Source organism: Dasypus novemcinctus, chromosome 22 (assembly GCF_030445035.2).
Source record: "Dasypus novemcinctus isolate mDasNov1 chromosome 22, mDasNov1.1.hap2, whole genome shotgun sequence".
NCBI classification, from domain to species: domain Eukaryota; kingdom Metazoa; phylum Chordata; class Mammalia; order Cingulata; family Dasypodidae; genus Dasypus; species Dasypus novemcinctus.
Window position 1 is genome coordinate 53,521,886 of NC_080694.1, and position 21,163 is coordinate 53,543,048.

The following is a 21,163-nucleotide window of genomic DNA, read 5'->3' on the forward strand; positions in this document are numbered from 1 at the left end:
TTTAAACACCCAGTGGCATGCTGTTTCCTCTGCTCCAGGTACACATGGCCTTTTGGCCCTCCTCTTGGACTCTTCCTTCGCACCACAGAAACTTTCAGGTGCTATTTCCTCTGCCTGAAACGTTCTTCCTTCCTCTTCCTCATTAAGTGAGGTGACACATCCTTCAGCGTCACCCAGAGCTTCCTTAGAGAACTTTCCCCGACCTTTCTGACTAGGTCAGGCCACCAAAATACAAACCTTCCTAGCAACGCTGGCCTCATTTTAACATGCCCCAGGCCTGCTTTACGTTTGTATGGTTGCTTGATTACAGTTCGTCTCCCTCACTACATTGCAAGTTCCATAAGGACAGGGACTGTTTTTGCTCACCATGGTATCCACCAGAGCCCAGCCCAGTCCCCGGCATCTGGTAAATGCTCGGAGAGTAGTTGAGGATAGCTAAATGAAGATGGTTGTCACGTCTGCCGCGTCTGTGTTCTGTGAGACCATGTCCTCCGTTGCCCTGATGGACGGTTCTCACAGGCGTCCCCTCTTAAGACTGACACCTAATTCACTCAGTTACCGCTTGGGTGAGTTCTTTCCTCCCTCAGTTCTTGGCCTAGGGTGGACTAGCCTTTTGAAAATTAAAGCCAGGCTTGAGAGTGGAAATCTTCCCTCTCATTCCCCCCAGCACGGACTGGGTTTGAGGACCACGTAGAAGTCCAGTGGTGGCGATTACTGACTTCCTATTACCCTTGAAAAAGATCCTCGTGCTGAGGTTCCGTCTTTTCCTATAGTGTGTTTGCAGAACAAGAGATGTAGAAAAAACCACTGCGACACCCACTGTACAGACTCTGTTCTTGCGAGTCTGCATTCCCCGTGGCTTTTCCTCACCTTTCCCTGTGGCATTCTCTGAGGACGCCCTTCTCCTCTCGGAGCACGCACCCTGTCCAGGGCCAGTAAATGCCTTGAGTCCACTTCAGGTCTCCTCTACCTACGCCTGAACGTTTCAGTGACAGGAGCCATCAACCCCTTTGGGTTTTGAAATGACTTTCTGAGAAGCCTATTTGTTTTCACTCTACCTTTTGGTTTTGAAAGAGGAAAAATTACTCTTTAGTTATTACAATTTGGGGACACATATATACATTCTTGCCTAAACCGTGGCTAATTCAGTGAGGAAGATAGACCGTGAAAAGGAGAAAATGCAAGTTAAGGGGGGGAAATACAAGTTGCCTCCAAACAGGGGGCCCCTCCTGTTGGCGGGGGCATGTGGGGCCCAGGTGTACAGGAGGATGACCTCCTGGTGGCACCAGCCTGGACTCGGGCATCAGCGCAGAGGAGGCACCCTTCCCTGAATCAAGACCCACTGAAAACCTCTATCAGGTGGGCCCGTCTCCCCTACCACTCCACAAAGCAACTTTTTTTTCTCCCCTCCAAAGATACTGTAGAAAATGGACATTATCAGACTAAAACCAATGTTGCTTGCTACCTTTTTCTAAATGGCAGCAGGAAAACAAAGTCCATTTTCTAAGACACAGTGACTTCCTGCTTCACTAACAAATTATTTATGTTCTGTAGAAAAACAGTATTGAAATGGTAGTTCCAATCAGCACATTGTAGCTCTCTTTCATATCAGCCCAAGAGATAAGCTGTTGGCAATAATAAAGAGATGCCCACTGAACTGAGAATATGCTGTTTTTGAGATTAAGAACTTCTGGGTGGTTTCAATCACTTTTTGCCCTTTGAGAGAATTTATCCATTTAATATATTTATTGGAGTGATCTATGTTTCAGATTGGTAATGTTTCTGAACATATATTTTGAAATGTGCACATAAAAATTAGATTTAGAGGAAGGAATCTCAAAAATCACTCTTCTGTAAAGCTAACATATAAACTCTGCTTCTACATTGCTTTCTTTATGGGCTTAGAGTAATTAAGCAGACATAATATAACACATAAAGGAATTTATTAGGCTTTTATTAAGGCTTGATAATTTGAGTTTCAGATTTTAACTCTCAAAGGGCTCATAATTGTTGTCATTTTCTACTAAAAGCTACATTTAGAAAGAAGTTAAACTATGGTGCAAAGGAAAGGCGTGTTTGAATGGAAAGTACAAAATGCCATTTTCATTAATTCAGCACTTGAATGCAAGAATCTATTGTGCCTAGCGTGAGGCTTTTAATAAGTAATACAGACACTGCTTACATGAGTTAATTTATGCTGATATTTGCTTGAAACTGTGTTAATTGCAGGAACTAGAGGTTCGGGAGTGAGATGCCTTAGTGGGGAGGAGGAGGGGGAGAGATTGCTTTCGTACTCCAAAAATGTGCGGGACTCTAATTTGCCAGACCAATTTAAGGACTGCAGTTTGACGACTGACTCAAGAGATACCCTGAGATACTTCCAGATCTCCACAGGGTGTATTCTGGAATGGTTTGTAACACTGAATGGCCACATCCTGGTTAAACAGAATGTCCTTTCAGCTTTAATTTTTGCTTTTGAAATTCTAACCAGACTGTATTAATGAGTATTGTATCTTTGAGTGTTTAGTATCTTTTTTCTGAATGTGACTTTGGTACAGAAATTCTTTCTGTGATAGTCACTTTGCTGACCCCACAAAATTCCTTGAAATTTGTCTCTAAATAATTCCTTGAATGTATGCATCTTTTAAAAAACAGACAATAAAAAAAATTTTTGAAAAAAAAAAGAGAAATACAAGGAGAGGCAATGAAATTGTCACAGCACAGTGGAGACTGTGGCGACATGACAACTAAATGCAATGTGGTATCCTGGGTTAGCTTCTGGAACAGAAAGAGTACATTAATGGGAAAACTGGTGAAATTTAAATAAAGCATTGAGTTTAGTTAATATTAATGTTATTAGTTTTAACAAATGCAACATATTTTAAGATGTTAATAAGGGAGGAAACTGGGTGAGGTGCACACAAATTTTCTGTACTATATCTGCCACTTGTCTGTAAATCTAAAATTATTCCAAAATTAAAAGTTTATTATAAAAATTTTTTTTAATTCCTTAATAGGAGCCTTAACTTACTGCTAACCTCTCAAATATAAAGAACATCCCAAAGCATTTCCTAGGACAACAGATAGGCCCAGTGAACACCCCATCTTCTATCCTTGCTGATTCCTAATTTCCCATAAAATCTCCATCTCTTTGGGGTCGTGAAAATGAACATTTCCCCAAAAGAGGCAGCACTTTAAAATTTAAGAGATCCTAGAACTAAAAACAGTGCCTCTGATGGACAAAAGGTAAATGGGACTCTGAATTGTGAGGCTCATTCCACAGTGTTGCCTAGAACTAGCACTGAACCTCAGATTCGAGTCCGTGGGATGTCACTTAATCAAAATTTTGCTCCGATACGGAAAATCAAAATCAGCTGGGTCGCTCAGACTCAGGCTCACATTGGTAACTCCCCTGCCTCTTGTTGGCTCTAAAAGACCTAGCATCAGCCTGTGTGCAGCGCCCACCTAGTTTACAAGTGGCTGAGCACCTACTAAGGCTGCATGTTACGGCCAACTGGGGCAGAAGGGTGTGAGGACGTGTGCCCCACCACATAGGGATTTGAACTTAAACTCATGCCTGGTGCTGGAAGCTCGCAGATGGCCTTCCTCATCTCCCCTCTGTCCTGCCTTGTGAAAAAGCCCCTCGAGCTTGCTGAAGACGAGGCGCTGGGTCTGGCAGGCTCTTGCCCCGGCCACTCTCGCAGGTCTGTGACATAGCCTGCTGCTCGCACCCTCTTAGTGAGGCAGGACCGCGGGTCCCGCCTCGGCTCCTTCCCAGGGGCCCCTGGCTCCTGAGGCCTCACAGTGCTGCAAAGCAGGAACACCACTTCGGGGCCACAGGCAGGACCTCCTGTGGTTTCAGGGCACCACCTCTCCCCCTTCCTTGTCTTTTCCAGCCTCATCACTCCCATTCTCCCTCCTCGGCTAGCTAACCAACTGTCCCAATTCTGGGGAGGTTCCAAAACCGCAGACATCTGTTCTAGGAAGATGAGACAAAGACGTGGAGTTGAGTCCTAAAGCAGATCATACCTTACACCCCTTCATCTTAGAGGCTGCTCTGAGCCTGGTAACGAGGCTCTCTGTCTCCAGCCTCGACCCATCTAGCTCTGTCCTAAGTTTAGCCAGGACGCTCTCTCCCTAGGTCCTCACCAACAGTCTCCTAATGCTGGACTGTCGATGACGTTTCTGCCAATCTGAAAAGGCATAAGAAAAAGACAATACAATATGGTCAGTTTAAATTTATTTTAAAACCCCTTCTTTAAAGCCCCTTGCTTTTACAAAATGCTTGTGATCATAGAAGCCAAGTTTTAAAAACAGTATATTCCTACTTGTAAAATAAAACATAGGTAACCTTCTATACAAATGATATCCCCCCACCTCCCCACCCCCAATTTTACTAAGCTTTAGAAAATCCAAAAAAGCTACGAGCCAGAATACAAATTGGCCAGGCTCCTGCCGTGCCTCATACCCACCATCATCCACAAAGCAAGTCCGGGAGCCTCAGCCTAGCACCCAGGCTCCTGCCTGGCACCATCTCCCACCATTCCCTACCTTGGAACGAAACTCCGTGATGGCATTCCTTCCTCACAGCATGAGCCAGGAGAGCTCCATGAGGGGTGGGACAGTATAAGCTTAGACGCTTATGAACATAGAGACAAAACGTCCTTGACGTCCAAGGGGTGGTCAGGATGTCCCCTCCCCTTCCATGGAGCCTCCCGCCTTTACAAACTTGTTTAGCTTTTCCTCATCCCTGAGACTCACCCTCCGAGTCTCAGCCTCTGTGCTCCCACTACTCTGTGCTTTCTTCTTTCATAAGTAGCATGTACACCTTCTATTGGAAAGCTCTCTCTTTTGAAAAAAATGTCTGTCACGATCACTACCTTGTAAAGCTGCACGAGGTAAGCAATCGTGTCTTATCCATCTCTGTGACTTAGCACCTTCTGACAGTTTTTTCAGCGGAAATGAACAGAACAGATACTTTGATGTGGTTAGTCAGTGTGAAAGCAAACCCTTTCTTTCCTCCTTACCCAGGAGTCTCCTCAGAAGAACAAACTTCCTTCCTGGCTAACTCCACGTTGCACAGGAATTCACCCCAGTCCTGGCAGCGGCAAAGATGACTTTCTCACGCCCCCACCCTGAGCCCATTCCTTCCGCTTAACGTTTCATGAAAGGGAAGGCTATTTTTTCTTTGTTTAAATTACTGTCTTGTTGTAAGGATTTCTAATTGGTCACTCCACTCCTGAAATGAGCTTCTTCTTTATTGCCCTACTTTCCTCAAGTGTGGAGCTGAATCGTTTTTTGTCTTGTGCAGTAAAAAGTGCATTATAGGTGATAGCTAGTTGAAATATTAGAGTTTTAACAATTTACTCCGAGCAACTCTGAAAATAAGTAACAAATAAGTTAATAGCTTCTTTTTACATTTTGGGTTTTTTTAATTTCTCTGTATACTTGTTAATCCATTGTTTTTATTTGCTTTATAGGGAAGGAACTATTGAAGTTAAACACTCTGATTTGTAAACCATAAGAAAAAACTAGATTAGTAAGTTATTGCATTCATCCTTGTTCGCATTTTAATACTGTTTTTAAATTTCATTTACCTTCATTCGCCCAGAAGACATTTCTTTAGTGTTGGCCATGTCCCAAGCATTGTGGAAGATACTGGCGCTACATGGTGAAACAGGGCAGCGGTCCCTGCCCCAGGTATAGAGGCTAATGGGAGCCAGTGTTGTGCAATTAGAGAACAACACGTAGCATCCTGTCAGTTTGTTGGAGACACTGTGATAAATGAGAAGAGAGTGCCTTACCTGCCTGAGGCAGGTGAGAAATCAGAAGAGTTCACACGGCAAGTGGTACCTGAACAGAACGCAAATGCTTGTTGAGAGATTTAAGAGGCAGTTCTGGAAACAAACTGCCTGGATTCGTATCCTGGCTGTTCTAGTTTCCCAGGCTGCTGAAAGCAGATACCATGAAATGGTTCTGCTTGAATAATGGGAATTTCTCAGCTTACAGTTTTGAGGCTGAGACAATATCCAAATCATCAAGGCAATGCTTTCTTCCCAAAGACCGACCACTGGTGATCCTCGGCTCCTCTGCCACATGGCAAGGCACATGTGGCCCCTGCTGCTCTCCCCTTCTCTTCAGGTTTCCTTGCTTTCAGCTTCTTCCCTCTGTGGCTTTCTGTCTCTCTCCATCCTGTGTATAAAGGACTCCAGTAAGAGGACTAAGACCCAGCCTGGGCCATCCTTCACTGCAGTAGCCTCATCAACGGGCCTACTCACGACAGGTTTCCACCCGCAGAGTGGCTGAGCTGTAAGAACAGGACTCTCTGGGGTATGCAGCCACCACACTGGCTCTTCCATTTGTTGCCTGTCTGAGTTGGGAAAGTGCAACTTATTTTTTCTGTGCTGGAAATTTCCTCATAATAAAATGGGGGATAAGAGTAGTACCTACCTCAAAGAGTTGTTGTGAGCATTAAGTGAACTATACATGTTAAGCACTAAGAAGAGGGCCTGGCACAGAACTAACTTTTATTATTAGGACTAGGAAATTGAGTAGGCAAAAGGGATAACTGCGTGGCAAGGGAAGGATACAGCGATTGAAAGGTGACTGCTAAGGGGTAGGAAGTTTTTGTTTTTGGGGAAAAGAAAATGCTCTAAAATTGACTGTGGTGAGTAACACACAATTGTGTGATTATACCAAAAACCACTGAATGTACATTTTAGATGAATTGTATGATAGGGGAATACATCTCAATGAAATTGTTTTTTAAAAAGGGATAATTATAGGGGTATGAATGTATGAGAGAGCCTACCATATTTGGAGAACTTCATGTAGTTTTTTAGTATTAGCAAAAAAAAAAAAGAAGTATTACGCGTGAGGTGAGGAGCAGTGGCACCCTGCAAGCAGGAGGGGTTTGGACTTTATCCTGTAGGTCACGGAGATCCACGGAAGAGTTCCAGGTGACCAGCTTTGGGCTTTGTAAGAAATGTTTTACCAGTTTTAAGCTGGAATGAAGAAAGGGTAGGGAGACACTGAGGATAGCAGGAAGTAGATGGTAGTGCATGGCCTGCCAGCCAGGAAATGTGCAGGGCCCCCCCCTGCAGGGTGGCAGCCGTCCTCATCCAGCGTTTTATTCCAAGACGAGTTGCTTGGTTACCTTTTTGATAGGCCAGTCATCAAACAAATCGATCAAACATTAGCACACACATACTTTACTGGGGTGGAATTAAACTGCTGAAAAACTCGTAGGTGGACAGAGGCTTAGCCTTTTAATAGACTAATCAAGGTAAAGTTTTAAACCAACTAGTAACTACTTGAGAATGTAGATTCTCAATGTAGAGGACTCCAGAACTCAGCTGAAGGAGAAATTACTAAGTACATCTTGCCTGCTTTGCCTGTCTGCCTCAGGAGTTACCCTTAAGCGTCTCTTTATACCTACATCAGTGGCAGGATATCAGGAGGGCAAGTGTGAATGTGGAAGGACAACACTGGGAAACAGAAATCCCAGATTCCCTTCCGGTTCCACCACTTACCAGCAGGGTGACATGTCTATGTCACTTCACCTCTGGAGCCTTGGTTTCCTTATCTGTGTCCTGGAGATCCTACTTCAAGTAGTTGTCATGAGGAACTAACGAGATGATGAGCAAAAAGCTGTGTGCACCGAGCAGGGTGGCACTGCCACGGGCTCACCTGTATATTTAGTGTTAAGTTTTTTGTTTATCCCCTAATTCTAATGAAATGGGAATTGGGCTTAGATTCAGGGGAGTTTTGAGCCAGATAAGAAGGAGTTTGAGTAGTAATGCTATGAAATTTTAATTTTAGAGTTGCTGTTCCACAATATTTCTGCTGAATATCCTGTCAAACCTGACAGTGGATTGACTTAATCATTTCTAGTGAATGTGCCACCAAAAGTAAGCACACCAGTTCGTATGAACCATGGAAGGGCTATTTAATAAAAATCAGAAAATATTTAATTGGCTTAGAAGCAAACCTCATAGCAAATAGTTTATAGTAGACATAGGCCCTTTTCTACCAAGAGCTACTCAGCTTTATCATTTAGACTTTGTCACCAGAATTATTAACAGGTTTTTTTGGGTTTTGGTGTGGTTTTTTGCTTTTGTTTTCGGCCTTGTTGTGTTCAAGAATGCATACTCTATTCACATCAGATTTATGGAAAGTGCCTGGGTCTCTGTGTTCTATTCTCTAACCTTCCTTTGACACAAAGAGAATGCATGCTCTCAGATGACTACTGTGAAGCTTGTGACCTGGTTAAGTGACCAAAATTCTAAGTATGTCATAAGTGATGGCTAGTTGATGGCATCTTGTCTAACACATTCTTCATCACCAGTGAAGTAAATCAGGATTGTCATAGATTCCACTTAATTTAATTTAATAAAATTTATTGCCAAGGGGCTTCAGAGGCCTTATTCAAGGAGACTCAAGGACTTGCAAGCTGATGTCAGGATGAGTTTTTGAGGTTCTAAGGCTCTCTTTTATCCCTTCTGCAGATGTCTTCAGAAGCTCTTGAAACTGCTGTACACTGGTAAATCGACTCTAGATGTGCACACCCAAGAAGGCATACTGGATGGCAAACAGCTTTGCAGAGTAGGCAGGGCCTTGTTGTTTGACAGTGAGCTTGAGGAATGGGGAGGATCTAGGCTGCATTTGAGACGTAGCCAAAGACTGCAGGTGACTTCAGGCAGCACGTTGACTTGAGTGCAAAAAGTAGAAAAGGCCATCAAGTCCATCCAGGTAGTCTTGGAGGGTGACCGAGAACTTCAGATACCCACGCACCCAGCCTCCTCCTCCTGTGAGAACCAGCGCTAACAGATAGCATCTAGGTGTCATGTGTGTCCATCATGCTGCTTAGGAAGGCTGCTGGGGATTAAATCAAGGGGGGATCATTATCAGGGTCCCAAAATGTCAGCCACCTCAGAATGAGAACTCAGGTGAGCAGATGCTCTCCAGGTAACATATGGCAGCTGCAGGAGATTACTTTTGATTCACAATCGGGAGGAATCTTTATACCTGACTGACACAGCTACACCAGAAGGAGATTTCTGGGTTTTTTTTGCATGTAATTGTACATTTCCTTGGACTCAGAGCTGTTGTCTTACAAATCAGAAGGGAATACACCACAATTGGGAGAAGTTAGAAGGGGTAATTTCAAAGTAAAAGCGTGCCATCTGCTTCTAAGCGCCGAAGGGAATATTCTAAAAATCAGTGTGGTTTCAAAGAGCTATAAAAATAATGTCTAACGTACTGCAGCACCCATACTCCAGGAAGGAACAGGCTTTTAGCAGTTTTCTTTTAGGCAATACGTTTACCCCAAACCTACAGAATTTCTGTATTCTTCTATACCTTTCTTCCCACCTTGCTCTTCACTCCTCTCTCTCTTTGACTTTCTCTCTCTCTCTCTCTCATACACCCCTTTCCTCTCCCTCCTTATATATATATCCTCCATCACCGTAATATAAATATGTAAGTATAGCCATTTCTGCCTGAGAGAGAAGGTAATTTGATGGAGATAGACCTCTTGGGCTGCAGGACAGTGAAGACCTGAGCGAGTCATGGGAGAGGCAAGGAAGAAATTCTTCACAGGAAGTAGGAACCTATGCACCGTAATTTTTTTCAGATGAAAGGAAAATACTCTACCACCTGGGTATGAAAAAATATATACATTGGGATATTTTACAAAGTCTGCCCATGACTGTAGTAGAGATGTTGGCACTGGTATCACAAACACTGTGCATCTGTGTCCTCACTGCAAACTGGTATAATTAACAAGTCGTATTGACCAGACCAGCATAACCCTCAGTGGGTTTGTCAGTTTTCAGACAGGGTGAACAAAAAGTAATAGAAAATGCATCAAATTTCTGATAAATGTGGACTAATTCATACCTACCTGTGAGAGAAGCAAAGTACCAGTGAGGTCAGCTAATGCTGCATGGCGCACACAGGAGAAGTTGAGTGCATGCTGGCTTCAGCATCTGGCCCATATTTTACTGTTTACAAGAATGGACTGGTTGACAGGTAAATTATCCCCCCGGTAATACTGGGGTTAGGATGACAGTTGCAAAAGAAGATTTATTAATCCTCTTATTTCATATACAGTGTGAAGGACTGTTTAGATTTTCTTTCTTCCTTAGAAAATTCAGAGTCAGGATCATGAGTCCACTTCTCAAACGTTACAGATGCGGTGAACATTTTTCACTGAGGTCTTCATGTGCAAGAATAACCAATTTACTCCTGCATGTAGGGGAAGGTTCATGCTGTTTGCAGAGGCTGAGGACAACGCTGCCCTAACCTTCCCACATTGCCTCAGTCAGCGCTGTTCAACTCTAGAGAACTCCTAAAATCATAGGCTGTTCGCAGCCTTGCCCTTAAGCCTCATTATTCTTGAATGATCTTCACACTAAATATAATAGAAAGTCGAAGCAGTACAGCTTCCATTGCAATGTAGGGGACAGGAGTTCTGATGATCTGTGGTATTATTACTAAGATATTTTTAAATAGCTCTTTTTGGTTGCTTAAAAAATGCTCATTGTGGAACATCTGAAAAGTAAAAAAAAAAAAATATCACCCATAGTCCTATCACCTAGAGTTAACACACTACAACCACTTTGCTATATCTTCTTCCTTTAGACTATAAAAACCCAACCCCCTCTAAAAAACAAACCCTTAGACTTCCTTTAGACTTATTTTACTCCTCAACATTATCATTATAGTGTATGTTTAAGTTGACTTTTAAAAATATTGCAAGCAGTTTAAGTTCTCAGAAACCTTGTTTTTAGTGTGCACATAATACGCCATTGAATGGATGTATCAGTTTATTAATTACTTGCCTACTGTTGGGCATAGGTTGTTTCTGATGTTTGGTTATTATAGATTGCCACATAATAAGCATCCTATATAGGAATACCTTTTGTTTCAATGGCCATTTTCTTTAGATGTATTCCTTGAAGCACAATTACTAGGTTAAAGGGTGCAGATATTACTAGGTTCTTGAGAAATACTGCCAGACTGCTTTCTAGAAAAGCTGCCCAACAACACACTCATCACATAGTAGCCTTTAGTTCCTAAGAGTAATCTTTTTTGGTACTGATGGATGCTTCTTTTAATGTACTACTGGGTTTATTTTACTTGAATTTCATTCAGAAGTTTGTTCTGCATCAATGAGCAGTAAGATTAGTGTTTTGCAGTGGTTCTCAGCATTTTGGGGTCATGACTCATTGAATACTCTTAGGAAAACCATGAACCCTTCTTTCAGAAAAGTGAACATGGGCACAAATATGCAGATTTTTTAAAGGGGATCATGGACAGGCATCCCCTTAAAGTCATCCAGAACATTATCGCTAACATGATGCTGCGTGATTTATATGGATTCTTTCATTTGATCCTCACAGTCTGTGGAATCTAAGGGATGTAACTTGCTTAAAGAAGCAGAGCTAGTAAATGATAAAGCTGGGCATCAAACTTTAGAGCCTCTCCTCTTAGGCATGATCTTATACTACCTCTAGGTTAAGCAATTATCCTTATTCCTTTTTTATAGTATCTTTGTTTGGTTTTTTCCTGTTATGGTTATGCTGTCTTCCTAAAATCTGATGGGGGTAATTTTCCATCTTTTGTTAATGCTCTGGACGTGTTTCTGTAGCACTGCCATGATCTGTTCTTTAAAGTATGAAAGAATTCACTAAGAAACTTTCTTGCCCAGAGTCTTTTAAGAGGAAATTGTTTAATAACCTTTTCAATTGCTTGCACGCTTATTGGTTTCCTTTTTTCCCCTTGAGTCAATTTTCGTAATATATCCCTGCAATAACTACTCATTTCATTGATTTTCCTTTTCACATTTATTAGCATAGAATTATATGTAATATTCTCTTGATTTCTAGAATTTCTTTTTCAGTCCTCATTTTATTTATCTTTTTTTTTTTCAGGATTGGTTTGCTAAAGTTTGGTCTGTTTCATTTCTAGGTTGTTATATTGTTTTGTGTTGTTTTTGTGAGCACCTCCCCTCACCACCAAAAAAAAAGGAAACTCTTAGAAATGAATTCTACCAATGTTTCTCTTTTCTATTTGTTTTTTCCTTACTTTTTTTTTTTTAATCCCCCCCCCCTTTTCTGCTCTCTGTGTCCATTCGCTGTGTGTTCTTATGTATCTGCTTGCATTCTTGTCAGCGGCACTGGGAATCTGTGTCTCTTTTTGTTGCATCATTTTGCTGTATCAGCTCTCTGAGTGTGCGGCACCAGTCATGGGTGGGCTGTGGTTTTTTCACGCAGGGCAGCTCTCCTCGCAGGGCATATTCATTGAGTGTGGGACTCCCCTACACGAGGGACACCCCTGCATGGCACAGCCCTCCTTGCATGCATCAGCACTGTGTGTGGACCAGCTCACCACGTGGTCAGGAGGCCCTGGGTTTGAACCCTGAACCTCGCATATGGTAGGCAGACACTCTTTCAGTTGAGCCAAATCACTTTCCTTTATTTCTGTTTTTAAATTTTCTCCCTTTCTTCTGCATTTCTTACAGGGTGGACATCACTGGGGTGACAGTTGTTCTTATTTTTCTTTCTTTTTTTTTTTTTTCAAGATTTTTTTCCTCCAACCCCACCCCCCCCCCCCCGCCGTTATCTGTTCTCTCTGTCCACTTGCTGTGTTCTTCTGTGTCCACTTGCACCCTTGATGACACTGGGAAACTGCATTTCTTTTTTGTTGAGTCATCTTGCTGCATCAGCTCTCCATGTGTGTGGCGCCACTCCTGGGCAGGCTGCGCTTTTTTCACACGGGGTGGCTCTCCTTACAGGGTGCACTCCTTGTGTGGGGGCGCACCTGAGTGGCACGGCACTCCTTGCATGTGGCAGCTGTGCGTGTGGGCCAGCTCACCAAATGGGTCAGGAGGCCCTGGGTATGGAACCCTGCACCTCCCATATGGTAGGCAGATGCTCTATCAGTTGAGCCACATCCGCTTTCCTGTTCTTATTTTTCTAATCACTAAAGTTGACTATTTGTTACTTGTTTTATTCTTCCATGTCTAAGCTTAAGAGCTCTGCTTTCCTGAGGTTTTTAAGTGGTTTATTTGGAGCTTTTCTTTCGTCTTTGATCCAGTGCTTATTTTAGAAAGCATTTTTAATTTTCATATGGGCAGGTCTTTACATTGGTCGGTAAGTTTTTGGGTAGTGGAATCCCCAGTTCCTGCCTTGCGGAACTTGTAGGGAGAACTGACCACTCACCGACATCCACATGGAAGAGGAGCCCAGTCTGCATTTGAAATTCCGTCCAGCTTAGCATCTGTTCCCCGCCCACCATGCGCCCGTGCCGTTCTGCATACTGCGAGCATGACTGCAAGCAAGACATAGTCTCCTTTCCCATGAAAATCTTAGTCCAGTAGAGAATACAGACAAGTACACAGTTATCAGATGTGCAAGAAAATGAACCAAAACTCCAATAAGACAGTTGAATACAAAGGCCAGCTACAAGATCCCATCATAAAATGAACAGAAAAGGACAACTTAAATAAATATAACAGAAAAAATGTCATTCACAAGAGAAACTAAGCAAAGACATATACTACAAATAAATCTAGTAAACAATGTACAAGACCTTTATTATGAAACTGGTTCTTTTCTGAAGAATGTAAAAGATATATTTGATTTATGAAACATAACGTATTCCTTAATAAGACAATTCAATAAAATGTCAGCTCTCCCATTTTAGCCTATAGAGGCAATGTGATCATAATCAAAAGCCCAAGAGGATTTTTGATAAATTTTATTAAAAAAGGGTAAAAATTTCTATACAGTGAATATAGTAAACAAGGTTAAAAAGAATGCAATAAACTGGGAGGAAATGTTTGCAATAATGTAATTCAAGAATTGTAACAACAGAATGTAGGCAAAGGCATTCAATGAATGTATGAAAGGTTTCCCATCTCACTAGCAATTAGGAAAATGAAAATTATAACAAAAATATTTGGTCACCTTTTAATGCTGGCAGTTTTGTTTGTTTTTAGGCAGTTTTTTAAATTGATAATATACCGTGTTATTGTATATAGGAAAGAAAATCCTCATATACTAAGTTTGAAAGTGCAAGTCGATAAAGCCGTTTTGGAAGACCGCTTAACTAGCAATGAAAATCTTAAGTGTAAATACTCTTCCTTCAATCTAGCGATTCTACTTCTAAAGAAATGCTCAGCCATGTGTTCAAAGAGGCATGTATTACTGTTGGTAAGAGCCCAGAATTGGAAACAAGCCAAATGTCTATTAATAGGAAAGTGGTTAAATAAATTATGGCCTTTATGCATGGTATGGCCTCGTGTGCACTGATTTTAAAAATGAAGTGAAGCTTTATGTGGCAGCTCAAGGTGTGGGACTTCCTCCTGAGAGCACTGCGAAACCACTGTAGGGTTTTAAGTGGAGGTGTGGGCATGACCAGACTCGAGCTCTTAAAACTGTCTATCTGAGTGGATTATTGGAAATGGATCTGAGGGACATAAAATAGAAGCAAGAACCCCATTAGGAGGCTCTTAATCTAGTCACACCTTGATGGTGGCTCCATGATGTGCCAAAGCTCAGACTGCTGGTTCACAGCCCAAAATACTTAGATACAGCAGGTTTTTGTTTTGTTTTAAATTTTAATGTACATTTGTTGGGCACCTCCCATATACAAAGTACTTTCCTAGGCAAGGAGGATAGGTTTCCTGACTGTAAAACCTATCTAATAGTATAACATTATAATCTGTTGGTTTTATTCAACTTGCTTGCCAAATGATCCATTTTTTAAACAATGGAGCGGATATATGGACTCCGTTTTCTTATTGCTGTGACTCTCCGGAAGCTGGGGAGCAACTTCTGTACTCAACTGCAGTGACCGCATAGCTTGTGTTTGGAGTATAATAAGCTTTTGTTTTTTCCTCCCCGGATTCAATCTTTTATTTTGATTTTCAAAGGCTGCATGGTTACATGTGGCTTTTATTTTATGCCAATCTCCCTTTTTAAAAACTAGACAGGTTTTAAAATTATTAATAAATACATGAACGTTAAGGTTACCATTTGAGCTGGATAGTCTCTTTGATTGCTCGGTGACTGGTAAGGTGTCGTTTGACTTTTATCTCCTACAGTAGTGAATATTTCATGTTGCTTTCGCCAAGGTCTTCAGATAAGCAAGGGACCATTTTAACGCCACAGCAGGCTGCAAGGTAGTAATCAACTCCCCAAGATTAATTAAGCATTTGGAACAGTACTTTAAATCTATGATTTGACTTTAAACTTGAAGAGGCAGTGCAGCAGAGTAGCTGAGAGCTCGGACTCTGGAGCTGTACCGCAGGGTGTAGGTGTGTGCTGCGCCTGTCACAGCCGTGGGACCCCTGGCAAGGGATGTTGCCCCTGGTCTCCTTGTGAGGAGGTGGCTACTCATGAGGTCGTTTTGAGCATTGAATTGGCTAATTTTTTTAAAAGCACTTACTAGAGGTATTTGTAAAATAAAAGATGAAATGGAGATTCTTTCCTCGTACACATCATTTGATGAAATAGAAGCTAATTATGCCAATTAAGACTGTATGATCAAGGGAGCACCACGGGCCAAAGCCCTGCTCTTGGTTCTCCATGCATGCACGTGTACTTCTAAAAGAAAAGAACATTTTTCTCTGCATCAACCAATTTAATGCCGTAGACTGTTTATGAGTGTTAATTTAGTCTTAGTATTGCAAGGCCAAACAAGTGAAACATAGGAAAATGAAAAGGCCAGTATTTTTAAAACATGCAAGTAAGATGAGTATGCCAGATACACACCTCATTGTCCCAGTGTGAAATTTTTAATCTGCTCAACTTTTTTTGGTATAGTTTAGATAAAGGAGTCAAAATTTTTGTTTGAATGAGTTTGCACATATAGCCTGTACGTAAAGGCCAAGGCGTGAGTGCTAGGCTGTGCCGTCTCACCATGCACGAGGCAGCTTGGGCCTCGGGCCCTCCGCCCCGGAGCGTGTCTCCAAGTGTCTTCATGTGGTGGGAGTTAGTTTCTAAAAAGCAATCCTGACAGCCCCCAGTTAGACAAGAATGATCTTTAAAAACCCACAACTCTGCTGGTCATCTGAATTGTCCACATAAACAGTCTTTCCTTCTTAAGTTGGAATCACATTGAAATATGCTTTTGGACTTTTGGGTATTATCAGTTAATTTAAGTAGACTTGAACAGATTGAAAATACTGCATTATTTTTAAAGTTAAGTCTCTTCCCTTCTACTTAGAGAGGGTTTTTGTTTTCCTCCACTTTAATTCATTGACTTATTTCCATTTTTATGTATCATGATAATTATTGTTTTGGCAACTGAGCATTGCTCCGCCTCACCCCATATGCTTTATTTTGAAAAAGTAGATCTGTTAATATCAAAGACAAGGAAGAGCTATTACTGTTTGGTAATGATTATGAATCTTTTATAGATTTTATTTGACTGCCTCATTTTGTTTAAAAATGTCAATTTTTGGCACTTTTTGCCTGCCCTCTTTTCATTGACTACTACTACAAGTGACAAAAGTGATGTCAAGAACAGAACCAGAACACTCGATTTACAAAGCCAAGGACTTGATTCAAAGAGTGCAATATGATCTTCAGCAAGGCTGGATATTATTTAAAGTCTTCATCTAGTCTTGCTTTTCTTTTTTAATAGCAAGGGGATATATAATCTAAAAGGCTATCGGGTTACTCAACATTGGATTTATATGGGAATTGAAGAATCATCATTTACTGACATATTTAATGATTTTCCAAAAAGATGAGAACAAACACATTGAGTAATAGTGCTTTTTTTTTTAATTAGAGAAGTTGTAGGTTTACAGGAAAATCATGCATAAATTAATGAGTTCCTGTATACATTCCTATTGTTAACACATTCATGAAAGAATATTTTCATAATTATACTGCTAACCTAATCCATTATTTATATAATTGTATACTGTTAACTGTAGTCCATCATTTATACTGGGTCTCACTATGATGTACAATTCTATGTTTTTAAAAATTTTTATTCTAGTACCATACAACCTAAAATTTCCCCTTTTAACCACATTCAAATATATAAATCAGTGCTGTTTATTACATTCACAGTGTTGTGCTACCATCATCACCATCCATTACCAAAACTATAGATCAACTCAAATAAAATTTAAGCATCAACTGCCCATTCTCTATCCCCACTCCATCTGCTAGTAACTTATATTCTAGAGTCTGACTCTCTGAATTTGCTTATTCTAATGATCTCACATGAGTGAGTCATACAATATCTGTCCTTTTAAAAATATGAAGCACTTCCTGAATGTTGTGTCATCCTGGCATAGGGGCCATGCTAATCTTCTCTCATTCCAGTTTTAGTGGGTATATGTGCCACCAAAGCAAGCACTGCCTGTGTAATTTTTTTTAAGGTGCTGGAGATCGAGCCCGGGACCTCATAAGTGGGAAGCCAGTGCTCAACCACTGAGCCACATCAGCTCCCCTGAGTTGGTGTTTTCGTTTGGTTGCTTGTTGTTTGTTTTGTTTTCAGGAGGCACCCAGAATCAAACCCAGGATCTCCTGTGTGGGAAGCAGGCACTCAACCACTTAAGCCACCTGCACTCCCATAATAGTGTATTTTTCATAAAAATTTTCTCATAGCTTTGCCACCCAGACAGAATTTTTAAATAAATTAATATATGAAGTGAACAATTTAGATGCACTCTATTATTTTTGTTTATTTTAAAATATGTAACTCTTTAATGGTAAGATTATGAGATAAAACCTTTCCCCATTTTATAGCTGGCAAAACTGAAACTCAATAGCCTTGTCCAAACAAAAGTCAGAATCTCACTTGAACTCAATGATTTTTTATTATCCACTGACGCTTTGTCTAGTCTATCAAAATAAAGAAATATGGCTTAAAAGATAACACCAGCCAGTATTGCAAGTATAGGGCAAAAAAGAAGATGATAAATGGAGATTTTAGGGTCAAACGTACAGTATCCAAGGAACAGTCAGCTTAATGGGAAAAGAATAAGATGATAGAGAAAGGAAAACAGTCATGAAATTATATTTCTTATCATTATTCTAGGTGTGATATATTTAAAATTTTTTATATTAGGAGGTTCTTGTACAAAACCAATACCTCTAGTTTTTTTTAAGTCCTTCACTATTTTTGTGGAGCTTTTATTCTTAGAGGAGAAATTTTGAACGTATTATAAATATGGTTTGTCCCGTGTAATTCTGCACTCAAGTAACAAGGAGGCTGTATTTATTTAAAATGTGACAACAGTTTCCTGTTTTTAATATTTTCTTTTATATAAGGCCTTCTAGTTGAGGGAAAAGGGATCACTTTGTGAAAGGTGGTCTCATTAGCAGTCTCTGCACAAGGATTTATCTGATTGGAAGTGCTTCTGGGCCTTTCTATTAATAGTAAAAACGGGATGTTAATATCCCCCACAGCCCACTTCGTATAGCACTTGCGAGTCTTAAGAAATGGCATGTTGTCATCTGTTAGGGGAGTAGCTTTGCTCACACCTGGCTGAGACGCTCACAGCTCAAAGCTCCCCTCCGGCCTCGCGCGGGTCCTTGTTCCTTAGGCAGCCCCAGGCCAAGCTCACTAGCAGAGCACACGTCGGAGGGAGCAGAGCCAGCCTGCCCCGTTGCTGTTTTAGCTAAATAACAGAAGTTAAGCTCTGAACACCCAATTGTGAGAGAGGATGGCGAGATTAGTTTTTAGAAGTTCTTCCTTGCCAGTATGCCTGTTACCCTTTCACCCAAGACCCGGCAGCTGATGTCCGCTGAGGAGGGAAGTGACCCCTCAGCTGGCACTGCCCGTCTGCCGTCTCCTCCTGTCACGGGGCAAGGCCGCCAGAGCTTGCAAAGAAGGGGCCAGCTGTTCCGAGAGGAAGCTGCAGGGTGTGCAATGGGCGTGGAGGGGGGCCGCGCAGAGGCTGCGAGAGGAATGGAGACAGGGCCTGGAACAGGCGTCCGAAACGCTGCCCTGAGACAGCACTGCCCTCTCGGCCAGGGACTGCGTGGCACTGGTGAGCCGCTGCCCTCTGCTCGGGCGGGGTTGCACCCCCAGAGTCGGCTCCCCAGACACACACACGGACCCTGGAGGGGCCTTTCCTCTATCTCTAGAAGGGCTCAGGAATTAGCATTAAATTCAGTTCATATCTTTTTTACCTTCTAGCTTTCTGGCAACCTAAAAAGTTTTGAAATAGATGAGTGCAGTCAAAAAAATATATTTTTAATGTGAAACAAAATTTTGATGACTATTTTAAGCTCTTAACTATTAACCACATACAATCGTAGTTTTTATTTGCTCCCATGTATATTCCCAAGGAATATAATCACCACATCAGAAAAATCAAGAACAGAAATCATCCTACTTCACCAGTATGAAGTGTGTGACTGGCTGAGAGCACCTCAAGGCACCTTGGTTTCCTCATCTGTTGAGTCAGGATAACATTTCCCCCAGAGGGTTGTTTGGTGATGAAATGGCATAATCTACTTAAACTCCAGGATGGGAGGAAGTAGTGGTGGTGGCAGCTCAGGTAAGAGTCCTGGAGGTTAGTGGGAGAAAGGGTACAATTAGACTGTCACCATCTGTTGCTTGAGCCTTTTCATGAACCTTTCCCACCCACCTACCCACTGCCACCATTATTTGAAATCACTAAATCGGAGAACTTTGATCCCACTTACTAGTCTTTATGGTACCAAAGAATGCAGCCATTGGAATACACCTGGACTTGGTAAAAAAAAAAAATAAGTCTGCAATTTACAGCTCCTAGTGTTTTTAGAAGAAAACAGAAATTAGCTGTTCAGTCCACAGCTGTAATTATCTGATCTTTCACTGATTTCCAGAAAGCCTCAGAGGGAAACCACCTAAGCCAATCAGTAATAGCTGCTGAGGAAACTGGATTAACATTTTGGATTTAAGAACTTTTACCCAGGTACCTTTTTCCTAGATGCAAGTAGTCCTTGAGACTACAAGTTTTACTTCATTAATTTTTACTCATCTTGTATGTCTCCTAAAAAGGTGGAGCAGTTATATCTACTGAAGAAACTTTTGTGGTTTTGTCCTCTGATTGTGATCTGGCAAGCAAGGAACTCTCCCCTATGTATGATTTTCCTTTTCCCCAAATCTCCTAGTTTCTTAAGGTTGAAAGCCCAGTGTATCTTCATTTTTCTGGAGTCAATTTAGCCATCTAATGACAAGTCTTATGTGCTGATTTTTTTTTAAGATTTTTTTTTTTTTATTTATTTCTCTTCCCTTCCCCGCCCCAGTTGCCTATTCTCTGTATCCATTTTGCTATGTGTTCTTCTGTGTCCACTTGTATCCTTGTCAGCACTGGGAATCTGTGTCTCTTTTGTTGCTGTTGCATCATCTTGCTGTGTCAGCTCTCTGTGTGGGTGGCGCCACTCTTGGGCAGGCTGGACTTCCTTTCGCGCTGGGCAGCTCTCCCCACAGAGCGCACTCCCTGTGCGTGGGGCTCCCCTACGAAGCGGACACCCGTACGTGGCATGGCACTCCCTGCGTGCATCAGCACTGCATGTGGGCCAACTCCACACCGGTCAAGGAGGCCCTGGGTTTGAACCGTGGACCTCTCGTGTGGTAGACGGATGCCCTAACCACTGGGCCAAGTATGCTTCCCTGTGCTGATTTTTAAAGTATTTTCTTATTCTGTATTTTGACATTAACTGTTCTGTATTTTGTATGTTATAATCTAAACAAAGCCGACAATGTTAGGGAGTTATTTTAAGAAAATATTTTCATCTTTTCCCATCTTTCTGTAGTGACTAGTGAATGGTAATGAATGAAAATTCTCCTTCCATTTCCCATCTTTTTCTGCTTCTCTGTGTTGGTAGACTATCCGTGTTATTATGGTATATCTTATTTCTTCTTAAGGAACTTCCTGTGTGCTTTCCCCAAGACACGTCAGTAAGTAGCATAAAGATGCTCTGTATTTGCAGAGAGCACTGGGTGGGGAAGCTTGGTGCCTGGGCCCAAGCAAGTTACTTAAATTCTCTGTGCTGCTTCATCTACGAGTTGGAAACAACAAAAGTATATGTGAAACTGAAATATAAGGAAACATATAAAATATGTTTGTTTTGAAGGCAGTAAAATAAAAATGCAGTTCGTCTAGGGCCCTTACAATAAATTACAGAATTAAATCTTT

The 21,163-nt window shown here is 41.5% G+C and overlaps 1 protein-coding gene and 1 non-coding gene across 9 annotated transcripts in view; one reads left to right on the plus strand and one right to left on the minus strand.

Annotated features, from left to right (window-relative positions):
* Positions 1-21,163, plus strand: part of CDKAL1 (CDKAL1 threonylcarbamoyladenosine tRNA methylthiotransferase) — a 696,475-nt gene that overhangs the window by 627,123 nt on the left and 48,189 nt on the right. The gene's annotated exons all lie outside the window — the stretch shown is intronic.
* On the minus strand, positions 17,280-17,385 carry LOC111759078 (U6 spliceosomal RNA). The gene has a single exon (XR_002793172.2). It is a non-coding gene; the product is annotated as a U6 spliceosomal RNA (small nuclear RNA).